General features: G+C 41.6%; 1 long non-coding RNA gene across 3 annotated transcripts in view; it reads right to left on the bottom strand.

Moving 5' to 3' along the window:
* Positions 1 to 310: 310 nt before the first annotated feature.
* LOC105611873 (uncharacterized) overlaps positions 311 to 12,477 on the bottom strand; it is a 147,160-nt gene continuing 134,993 nt past the window's right edge. For 2 of the 3 annotated variants that reach the window (XR_003589400.3, XR_009600674.1), the window contains exons 4-6: positions 5,533 to 5,700; positions 4,977 to 5,165; positions 311 to 708 (exon numbers count right to left, since the gene is read on the bottom strand). This is a non-coding gene — a long non-coding RNA (uncharacterized LOC105611873). The remainder of the gene's footprint in view (positions 709 to 4,976; positions 5,166 to 5,532; positions 5,701 to 12,477) is intronic. The other variant, XR_003589399.3, reaches the window with a different exon arrangement.

Genomic DNA, 12,477 nt, shown 5'->3' on the forward strand with positions numbered 1-12,477 from the left:
TGAAAATTACACAATGTCCTTTATTCACTCTACCTAACATTTAGTGAGTACTTACAGTATAACAGGCACTGTCCTAAGAGCTCATTACACAGACCATCTCATGATCTTGGGAACATATATCAGCCCATTTTATACTAGAAGAAACAAAGGCACAGAGAGGTTCAGTAGTTTGCTTCAGATCACACAGCCTGCTAATGGTTTTCCAATATAGGGTGTCTGATTCCAGAGCTTAACCACTGGGTACTACCCATTGGGATATGTTTCAATAATGGCTCCTGAATGTCACTAAAAGAATGATCAGGCCATATTATGCTTTTTAATATTTTATTTTATTTTTTTTTATTTTTTTTAATTTTAATTTTTTTTTTAGTTTTTTATTTTTTAAATTTTAAAATCTTTAATTCTTACGTGCATTCCCAAACATGAACCCCCCTCCCACCTCCCTCCCCATAACATCTTTCTGGGTCATCCCCATGCACCAGCCCCAAGCATGCTGCATCCTGCGTCAGACATAGACTGGCGATTCAATTCACATGATAGTATACATGTTTAATATCCATATACTGGCTCAGAGCTTTAATTTGAAAACCCAGTTGTGGTAACTGTTTCTAAAATTCAAAACAAGTCCAGCCTACTCACAATAAAGTTTATGTGCACCATATGCTATTTCAAGGAGCTTGACCATTGTGAATGGACTTCTACCAGGAGCTATAACAAGGAAAAACAGAAGAAGAATCAGATTACTTATATCCTGCTTGCTCTTCTAAAGTTGAAAAAAAAAAAAAAAAAAGAGCACTAATGCCTTAAAGATGATGTTAACATTAGGAAACATATAGTGCTTCTCCACAGTTTTTATTGTTAAAAGGAATCTGGCAACATTTTCCCTAAGCACTCCAAAGGCAATCCTGAGTTCAAATTCATTTCACTTTTTCTCTTTTTTTAAATTTTTATTGACATATAGTTGATTTACCATGTTGTGTAAGTTTCAGGTATACAGAATAGTGATTGATAGATACGTATGTGTGTGTATCCTTTTTCACATTCGTTTCCCTTATAGCTTATTATAAAATCTTGAATGTAGTTCCTGAGCTATATAGTACATCCTTGTGGGTTATCTATTTTATATGTACTCAGTTTGTCCAACTCTTTGCAACCCCATGGACTGCAGCCCTTCAAGCTCCTCTATCCATGGGACTTCCCAGGCAAGAATACTAGAGTTCAGGTTGCCATTTCCTTCCTCAGGGGATCTTCCTGACCCAAGGATGGAACCCACATCGCTAATGTCTCCTGCATTGGCAGGCAGATTCTTTACCACTGAGCCATCTGGGAAGCCCATTTTATATGTAGTAGTGTGTATATGTTAATATCAAATTCTTCCCCCTTTGGTAACCATTTGTTTTCTATGTCTGTGGATCATTTATTTCATTTCTGAATGTGGGGGAAAGAAAACCCATAATCTTTCTAGCATAAGTAATCAGACCCACTAAGGTCCTGGTTGCACATAAGGCCAGATGCATCAGTCTCAGTAAGTCCTGTAACTGCTGTCCACCGTCTCTCCCATCCATCCATCTTATATTTAATAAGCAAAGCAGAACGGCATAGGACATAGGAGTACAGATTCTGAAGCCAGACTTCTTTCATTCTCAAAGGCTCTGCCTCAAATACCTATATGACCTTGGGTCAGTTAGTCACTCTGGGCTTCGTTTATCTTTAAACTGGGGATAACGTATACTGAAGATAACTCATGGTGAGGATTAAGTGAATTTCTGTAGATCACGAACTCAAGAGAGTTAGCCCGTACATAGTAAGCTATTAGCCCAAGTAAAACAGTGCCCTTCAGTAACGCTCCCGCCAAACAGCCTTTTAAACTTTGATCTATTTCATGATTTGATGAGAAACTAACAACAACAGCAAGTCACAGTCCTTGCTCTATCTTTTCTTTAGTTTTCCCAACAATACTCATACACAAGAGGAATGTGCCTCAAAACAGGAATGGTCCTAGGCAAAATGAGCAGTTCACTTCCCAGGGCCCGCCAGGGTCACTCTGAATGTGATATTCATGTGCTCCCTTGCCTGCTTGGCACCATGGCAGCAGCCAGCCACTTAGGACCTTGCAAGCTAACACTAGACTTCAGCTGGAAACTTTCTGCAGGATCTACACATTCTCCCAGGAAAATACCCATCTCTCTTGTTGTGCTCATGGACCGTAAGCCCAGACACAGGGATCATTTACCCAGCCCTTAATACTCAGTTGCCCAAAAAGAAAAAAAGAGACATCTATTTTAAAAATTAATATATCTCATTCTGTTGCAAAAGTAGGGGCTAAAAGAATATAACCTCCAGTTACTCTCAATGCAGAGGAAACTATCAGACAGGTAGTATATGGGAGGGAAGAAAATCTTTTCCTCCACTCCTCTTAGGCTCTCTGGCCGTGACCGTGTAAATCAGAGTAACAAGAGAAAGACAAATGGTAGTTTATTAGTACGTACATCACACTTACTCACACAGGTACCCAGTAACTCAAAAGGGTGGTTAGAACTTGGGCTTACATAGCATGTTAACAATAACAAGAATTAAAATAAATGTTCAGACAAGTGACAATACAAAGGAAAGGGACTTTGAGCTTCTAGGGTTAGTGACTTGTGGAAGGCAAATAATGTGGGGAGGGTGAGGACCAGCAGAAAATGAGCACTGGTTTTAACAAGGTTTGTCTTGATGAATTCCTCTGGTGCTGTTTAGAGTTGTCTCTTGTGACTAGCTTCTGTACTTAACTGAGAGAGAAGGAGGACTCCTTTACAAATTTTTGTCATGCTTTTACAGGCAACTATTGAGAGGGCAGAGAGCTTTTCTTACAACTGCTTCTTCTCAATTGCCTTCAGTTTAAATCCTTGCGTCAGAGTGGCACATCCCGCTACCCTTCAGTAGGCACATTCTGCTTCATCCTCCAAAAGTTCATTATTGGGCTCCATTACTGCAGCAGTCACCAACCAGGCTGAACAGGAGAAAGGTTGAACCACGGTGCTTTAATATTTATTTGGCCATGTCGGGACTTAGTTGTGGCATGTGGGATCTAGTTCCCTGCCCAGGGATCAAGCCCATGAAGAACCCTGCATTGAGAGCATGGCCCACCAGGGAAGTCCCTGGTTCACAGTGCTAGAATCCCAGCTCTGTGTACCTATGATTTCGCCTGTGTATTCCCTTTAGCTCTCAGCCTCCCTTAAAAATTCCAGGAGAGACTCCAGTTCCCTTCTTCCTGGCCTGTGGCCCCAAATCCTCCTCCTTGGAGCTCAATGCCTACCTTCATTTCTGGGAGTTGCTACCAGAATATAAGCTATCCCACCTACCTCCTGCCTCTGTGTTTAAGCCAGTATTGGCACTATAGGACGTGATGTAATCTGGTGTTACTGGTTCTATGTGTATTACTGGGGATTCACAGGATGGTTTAGTTGGCAGATGGACAATTTTTTCTGTCTTACAGTCTGAGATGTGCACTTCTTTAATATACTGAGAAACACATCAGCATATCAAAACTATAATTTGATAAGTATTTTTGTTTCAAATTGGGCTTTCCTGATAACTTAGTTGGTAAGGAATCCACCTGCAATGCGGGAGACCTGGATTTGATTCCCTGGGTTGGAAAGATCCCCTTGAGAAGGGAAAGACTACCCACTCCAGTATTCTGGCCTGGAGAATTCCATGGACTGTATAGCCCATGGGGTCACAAAGAGTCAGACACAACTTGTGACTTTCACTTTGCTTGAAATAAGCCCAAACAAACAAAAAATATGGTTATACAATGAAAAATAAGTATGTACAGATGATGCATGAAGACAGCACACAAATGAGTGACCTTTCTGGCGACTGTCCTACCCTGCCTACATGGCTGACTCCGGTCATGGCTGAGAATAACAGTGTGACTCTGCCTTTTCTATCAGGGAACAAAATAATTCAGGAAAGGAAGTGATCTCTAATAATGCCCAAGTGTGAGCATTAAATATTAGATGTTTCACTAAAAACTTAAATGAACACTAATGAAATGATACAAACACATGGCTAACATTTCTCCTGATGTGTTATGTTTTGTTTTCACTTGGAAAGGGGAATGATTCATTGCAACGTTGGGAAAGCTCCATTAGCCTACCAAGATGGGGTTCTGTCACCCACGCCTGAGACTCCCCATGCTAAAAGGCCACAAGGCAGAACCCAGGAAGGTTTTCCTCAATATTTTACTTGCAAGGCTTGCCCTGTGCCTATGCCAACACTTAGTTAAAATCTGTGTTTGTTTCCAGAGGGGTGAGAAGAGAATGATAACCTTTGTGGATGGGATGCATATATAACCAATTTGTATTTCTTGTTAGCAATTTAATTCTCACTATACTTTGGAGAAGACTCTTGAGAGTCCCTTGGACTGCAAGGAGATCCAGCCAGTCCATTCTAAAGGAGATCAGTCCTGGGTGTTCATTGGAAGGACTGATGCTAAAGCTGAAACTCCAATACTTTGGCCACCTCATATGAAGAGTTGACTCATTGGAAAAGACTCTGATGCTGGGAGGGATTGGGGGCAGGAGAAGGGGACGACAGAGGATGAGATGGCTGGATGGCATCACTGATTTGATGGACGTGAGTCTGAGTGAACTCCAGGAGTTGGTGATGGACAGGGAGCCTGGCGTACTGCGATTCATGGGGTCGCAAAGAGTCGGACACGACTGAGCGACTGAACTGACTAACTGAACTGATACTTTACATACTAGATTGGGGAGAAGTCATACCAAAGATGCTAAAACTCTCATAGTCAGGGCAGGGACAAAATTGAAGTCATCTTATTTAGTTTTCCTTTCAGGTAATACCTTAGAGGCAGTATTGGAAGAGCTAGGAGAAAAGCACACTCTCCTTACATTACTTTGCCTGTTTTGAGTGAGTCCAAGTTAGGACCAAATAGGAAAACAAGAGTCAGAACCAGGCTTTTAGCAACTCACTTTGCAACGATTACATCAAGTGCTGGTCCCAGGTCCATGCTTCTCACGTGGATCCAGCCCATGGGCAGAGAGCCAGGCATCACCACACAATAAGCGTAGCCCCTCTGGTGGCACTAGTAGTAAAGAACCCGCCTGCCAATGCAGGAGGCGTAAGAGATGCAGGTTCGATCCCTGGGTCAGGAAGGTCCCCTGGAGGAGGCAATGGCAAACCATTCCCGTACCTTGTCTGGAGAATCCCTTGGACAGAAGAGCCTGGTGGGCTACAGTCCATAGGGTCATAAAGGGACAGACATGAATGAGGTGACTTTGCACCCACACTCTTCCCAATGCTCAAATTAGTTTGTTCTTATTTTCTGTATCAAAGCAAAAATGAATATACACTGGAATTGAAAATACTGAAGAATTTTTAAGATTAAGCTACCACATCTGAAAGAAATACTGAATTTGTGTAATCTTGTTCAGGCTAAATCCCTCCTACTTCCCCAGAAGGAAACATACCCCTTCGGTCTCCTCTACCTAACAAGGACTTGGGTGAAAAAATGTAAGGAACCCTTACCATAACTGAGGCTTGTCACCATCCCCATCTATGTAGTTCCTTCTCTCAGTGCTTCTGGCTCCTGGCAGCCTTGTGTGCTTGGCCTTAACTTTGGAGGCCCACGAAGATATCTTCAGAATCTCTAAGGACCTAAATTTAACAAGCCCTTCTTGAAGCTTTCTCTCCACCCTGCAACAGAACACCACTATTAGCCCTTTCTCCTTCAACACAAATTTCATTCTCTTTAGCTCTCCCAGGCTTGCTGAGACTTTACATTTGTTCTCTTATCATAGGATTAAAGACTCTGCCTCAAATAAAGGGCTTTTGCTTCCACAGACTAGAGAGAGGGCCCGCTGCTGTGCATGCTCCTTTGCCCACACAGCCCCTCTGCTGGCACTTCCTCTCGCAAGACTCCAGAATATGACTCTGAAGGAAAGCTCGTTGTCTGGCCGCAGGCTCAAACATGGGATTCTGTCCTGCTTTCCCCAGAGAGATGCAAGGTCCTCGACTCTCCCGCTCTCCTCTCTGCCCATGTCTCACTCCTGGGGTTGAAGTATTATCGGAAATGAATTGGACTAGTTCTAGTTGGTGTCTTGGTACAACTCATAATGTCTAGTAAATATTCATTTTGTGCTTCTGGGTGATCATTACTATTCTAGATCGGAACCCTTCTCATACATTTAAAGTCAGTATTTCTCAGCTTAATTCATCTTGTGTCCTTTCAAGTAGGTGATCATGTAGCTGATCTGTATATATGCCAAGGTCTCCCATCCTCTACCAAGAAGGACAATTGCATAGCAATGAGGAGGCTGGGACACGGTCCTTTTAAACTGCAGACATGAATTAGACGCTTGGCACACATGAAGGTTTTTAAAACATCGCTTTGTAATGTAATCTGTCATAGTATCTTCATCACTATGCCAACTGCAAGAACTTGACTGTTGCCTCTGATAGGAAATTGCAAACAATGACTAAAAAGAAACCATATTTACTTACATCCTGTTTCCATAGTGCTTGGGAGCAGGAGATAATTTGGGTACACTACCTAGCAAGTTGTGAACGCAAAGATGGCAGACCTTGTTGTGTATTTGTCTGCTCTGATGGAAGCCTGGTTACGCAGAACAGTTTTCTCTTGGCTGTCTTAGGCATAACCATGTCTGTGTTCAGTGCTGCTGGGGCTTGGTTACAAATCAGCCCATCTCTGGCAGACTTACCCAGGACAAGACTTAACCCACTCCTCTCCCAGGGTCTGTCTCCTTGTTTATGCTGTTACTCTTGCCTTTTCTTTTTAGGGGGAGAGATGAGGACTGTTTTGTGTTTTTTCTTTTCCTTTTTCTCTAGTCCTCTCCTCCCCAAAGGAAGTCTCTCATCAGGCTCTCTTCAGGTCAGCCTTGTTAAATGGACCCAACACAAGCAAACATTATTCCCCTTCTCCTCATGGGGGTCCCTCCCTCGGCTATGCTAAAAGTCTCAGAGCTGCCTCTGTTGTCACAAACCCAGCTGTGGACCAGCCTGCTTCTGTGTTAGGACTGTAGGCTGGAGGTGCATTTCTGGATAAAAATGACGAGGAATGCGAGATTCTGCCCCCATGGAGCGTGTTTGTCTTTATGCACCTCTCTGTGCAAGCTTGTTCTCTGTGTCCACATCTCTCCCCACTTCCCTAAAGACTGCAGTGCTGTGTCCACAGGAAAACACTGCCAGTGACTAAGACAGGGTTTCAGAATTAAAATGCGATCCCCATTATCATGGGACGTGCAGGACACAGTAAGGATGAGACCTGCCTGACCTTTATTCATCACCTTCAGTTTCCCTAACATTCAAAAACAGAGCGTTTTCTAACAAAGATGATTTCTGAATACTGGGGCTAAGATGGCTTTTTACATACCAACCATAGAACAGAACAGATACAATTTACATGGAGCATTTGTGTCTCTTAAGCCCTGAGAAATTTGGGAAATTAAGAAGATCACCCCTCTCTCGTTTCTTTCAAAAAGCATGTGAAAGCATTCTTTTCCTACTAAATGGATTTCGTCTAACTGCCTAATTCATTATGCTAAAACCATGAAGCAATTTCCTGTTCAAAGCCCGGCTCACAGGCTCTCTGTTGTCAAGTATTTGAATTTCAGATTAGGAATGTGTTCGTTTGGGTAGCTTGAAAGGAAAGCTTTGTTGTCAGCTTGGCTTTCTGTGCAGCCAGAAGCCAAATCCCTCCTCTTCAGCAGTCACCAGCAAAATACCAGCCCTCAGCTCTAGATTCAGTGTCTTGAAACAAACACAAACACCTCTGGCCTCTGTGGTCAAGGCAATGCTTAGAGATTTACTATCCCCAATAATACAATTCTCTCAGCTGACCACTACTGACAGATAGCAGCACATATTTATTTAGGGGCTCCATTTTATAACCCCTTCATTTTCATATCACCATCACACATCAAAAATTTTTTGAAGTATTTCTGCCAGAATATATCCTTTAGAGTAGGTTAGTTCTGTTAGTAATGGAGCCCTTTGTTACAGAGCAATGAACTGACTGGGGGCTGTATTTTTGTCAACCTTTGACTATACTGTACTACCCACTTGCCATTTCTGGTGATGTTTTTCCCTTATTGATCTTAGAAATTTCTACACAGCTCTTCAGAAAGTCAGAGGTCATGCTTCAGAGCTGAAGAAATGAAGTGCAGGATAAAAAGAAAATAGACACTTGATTGGCTAATCTGATACTGGGTAACAATTCAGGCAACCATTTTTTGGAGTAAATTTTTGCATTTTGTGAAACTACATTCTACAACATTGTTAGTTTGGTTTAGCAGTTCTGCTGTGACCATCTAATTCTTACTAATAAATACTTGTTGAAGCTTCCCATATGCAGTTATCAATTTAGTTTTTATCTGTGATACCACCATGCAGTATTTTGTGTTATCACTCAATTATTAGTATTTGTTTGGTGCTTTACAGTTTACATAGTGCTTTCATCAACATGACCTCACTTATGTGTTATTCTATCAGACGAGTCTATTTTATAAGGAAATATAACTGACAATACGGGAAAAGGAAATGGCAAACCACTCCAGTATTCTTGCCTAGAGAAGCCCATGGACAGAGGAGCCTGGTGGGCTGCTGTCCATAGGGTCGCATAGAGTCGGACACAACTGAAGCGACTTGGCATGCATGCATGCCTTGGAGAAGGAAATGGCAACCTGCTCCAGTATTCTTGCCTGGAGAATCCCAAGGACAGAGGAATCTGGTGGGCTGCCGTCTGTGGGGTCGCATAGAGTCAGACACGACCGAAGCAACTTGGCAGCAGCAACTGGCAATATATTAGTATATTAGTTTCAGATATACAACATAATAATTCAGAATTTGCATATATTATGAAATGATCACCTCTGTAATTATAGTTAATATCCATAATCCCACACAGTTACAAAGTTGTGTGTATGTGATGAGAACTTTTACGATTTACTCTTAGCATCTTTCAGGTACACAATAAAACTATTAACTACAGTCATCATGCTGTACATTACATGTGTATGACCTCTTACAAAGTCTGTAGCTTTGGACTCCCTTCATCCATTTTGTCAATTCCAACCCCCCACGTCTGGCAACCACCAGTCTCTTCTCTATCTATGAGCTCAGTTTGGGTTTGTTTTTCTGGAGTCATATAAGTAAGATTCTATGATATTTGTCTTTATCTGACTTATTTCACTTAGCAATATATCTTTAAGGTTCATCCATGTTGTCACAAATGGCAAGATTTCATTCTTTTTTATGGCTGAGTAGTATTCTACTGTGTGTGTATCATATTTTTTTTAATCAATTCATGCACTGACAAGACAGATTGCTTCCTTATTTGGCTGCTGCATTGAAATTGGGGGTACATATATCTTTTTGAGTTAGTGGCTTTGTTTTCTTCAAATAAATACTAGAAATGGAATTGTTGGCTCATATGATAATTCTAATTTTCTGAAGAACCTTCATACAGGTTTTCATAGTAGTTGCGCTAATTTACAGTCCTACCAACAATCCACCCTTACCAACACTTGTTTTAAGTGTCTTCTTGAGGATAACCATTCTAGTAGGCATAAGGCAGTTTCTCTTGTGGTTCTGAAGTGCATTTTCCTGATGATTAGTGATTTTGAACGTCTTCTCATGTACCAGCTGGCCATCTCTATGTCTTCTGTGGAAAACATTTTCCTCAAAGAAGATCCACTTCATGGCTTTCAATCTCACTTATAACCCTTGACCTACTTTATTCTGCAAGGTTGTTTCTGGAGTTTTCCTGAATTGACAATTAAGGTACAGTCAGTCAGTCAGTTCAGTCACTCAGTCATGTCTGACTCTTTGGGACCCCATGGACTGCAGCACACCAGGCTTCCCTGTCCAAAACCAACTCCTGGAGCTTGCTGAAACTCATGTCCATCGAGTTGGTGATGCCATCCAACCATCTTATCCTCTGTTGTCCCCTTCTCCTCCTGCCCCCAATCCCTCCCAGCATCAGGGTCTTTTCCAGTGAGTCAGTTCTTCACATCAGGTGGCCAAACTACTGGAGTTTCAGCTTCAGCATCAGTCCTTCCAATGTACCTTTTAAAAATTGTAATTATAATCCAAAAAATTGTGTGCTGATCCAACACAGTAAGTCCCCTACATGTGAATCTTCAAGTTACAAACTTTCAAAGATGCGAACATGTGTTCACATGTCCAATCATATAAGTTAGTTCGTGTATTTGGCACTATCTGTCAAAGTTGGGTACCAAGGCTAATTTTGTTGGGCTTGCAAAGAAACCAGAGATATGAATGCACTCTCAGGACAGAACTTATTTGTATGTAAGGGACTTACTGTATTCAGTTTCATTCTGAAAGGAAACCCACACTTGACACATTAATCCTTCAAAGACAAAAATGTCTCAAACACAGAAAAAAACACGGTCCCTACCATAACAGACATTTCCAAGCATATATGTTGTCATCTTTATTGATTTTTTCATAAAAAAAGAATCAAACAGATATCTACTCTTTCTCTTTTATTTTCTCGTGGTATAATCTTTGTCCTCCTTTTCTTTCCAGAGTTACTTTGACTTTAGTCCTTAAAATTTTTCCTTCCTGTGCAGGATTAAATAAGTTGACTAGTTTAATCTCTGCCAATGGTAACTTCTGAGGTCATGCATGCTCTCTTTGTTCCCAAGGCTGACTGGCAATGATCATAGGTGCTCAGCTTATCCTGTCTCTCATGATCTACATGCCTTTCTCATTTGCCACCTCCTCCAAGAACTCTTCTTCAGAGTGCTGGCCCACAGTGGATTTTCCTCCTGTAGATATGGCATGTGTTTATCTCATTTTTATTTTCTGTTACTAATAATATTTAACCTTCCATGACTTTGTCATCTTTCTCCTACTGGATTGCTCCTCTGTGAAGTGAGTGAAAGTCACTCAGTCGTGTCTGACTCTTTGCAACCCATGGACTGCAGTCTGCCCAGCTCCTCTGTCCGTGGAATTCTCCAGGCAAGAATACTGAAATCGGTTGCCATTTCCTTCTCCAGAAGATCGTCCGACCCAGGGATTGAACCCGGGTCTCCAGCATTGCAGGTGCACTCTGAGCCACCTGAGCTACTCTATTACAAGCCTAAATAATGAGCAAGTTCTATCTATCGCTGAGTTCCTCATGATTAGTGCAGAGGAACGTGTGAGTAATACAGAGTTATAAAATGGGCATGAAAAGCCTAACTGGTGAGCCATCTGTGCTAAAGGGTTTGTGCTACAGCCAGGAGATGAGAAGGAATGGACAAGCATGTCCTGAAGACCCACTTTCAAGGCTAATCACTAACCAGTCATTTTATGGCAGGGCTATAGTTAGGTATAAAGTTATAGCTATAGCCAGTCATACTTTCTCTTCCCCTCTTTTCCCACTATAGGTTCAGAGAAGAGCATAGTGATAAAAAGAGGAAGGAGACACCATGAGTGCCTGTCCAGCTCTTGCTTGGTAGCACTGCTGGTCAGCAGAGGTGCCATGCTCATCACCAGCCATTTGTCTGAACACCTCCAGAAGTAGTTGCCATCACAGTTGATAGCTTTTCATACTCTCTTCCCCAGCTCCCCTTTGCTGCTCTAAAATGGCAACAACCTGCTTCTCAAATTCCCCTGAAAGCTCTGACTTACCCTTACCTATCAGCCTTAGTGCTTCAGGAGAGCAGGGTGCTAGTCAGCTCTAACCTTTCATTTCTCTCTTCTGGATCCTTAGATATTTCCCAGGCTTCTCTGAAACTGCATAAGATCTCATTCCTGTAATGAATCTTTATCCCACAATAAATTGCTTTGGTTTTCCCAGCTGAATGCTAATAAATGTGGGGTTTCTTGATGAGCTGTGGCAGACATTGTTGTGCTGTCTTAGCAGATGACAGAGTTAGGGGAGACGGATAATTTCATGCCTCATCCCTTTGTTCATGTGACCAGAGGTACTGAGTTAGAATAAAATCAACTGATCGAAGTCATGAGTGTTTTGGTGACCACTGAGAAGGCTTAACATTTATATGATTATAACAAGATAAAAGCAGTGACTACTTTTTAACTTCTTTAGCTAATTAAAATAATGACTTTATTTAAGATAAATGGCAAAGTGTCACCATTTGGAAGAGCTTGGAATGATAAAAGGTGATCTTTCTTATCATTAGCAATAGAGGTTCTCAGTCTATGCATGAAAATACAGTTTAATGTATAAATCCTGAGACCTTGTCTATTTCTAGAATTTGAAATCCTTAAGAGTTTTTGCATCAGTAAAATATGTCATCTTTTTAGCCAACTTTCCCTTATAGCTTTTCTGAGATCCTTATTTAAACAGAGGGGGTATCACTGATGGGATGAAAATATGTTATACTGAAGTACAAAATAGTAAAGTCTGGGAAGGTGAAAGCTGAGGTATAGAAGACAAGAATGAAGATACAAGTACCAGCAGACCAGTGTGATAACCTATGTTCT

This window comes from Ovis aries, chromosome 5, assembly GCF_016772045.2.
Source record: "Ovis aries strain OAR_USU_Benz2616 breed Rambouillet chromosome 5, ARS-UI_Ramb_v3.0, whole genome shotgun sequence".
NCBI lineage: Eukaryota > Metazoa > Chordata > Mammalia > Artiodactyla > Bovidae > Ovis > Ovis aries.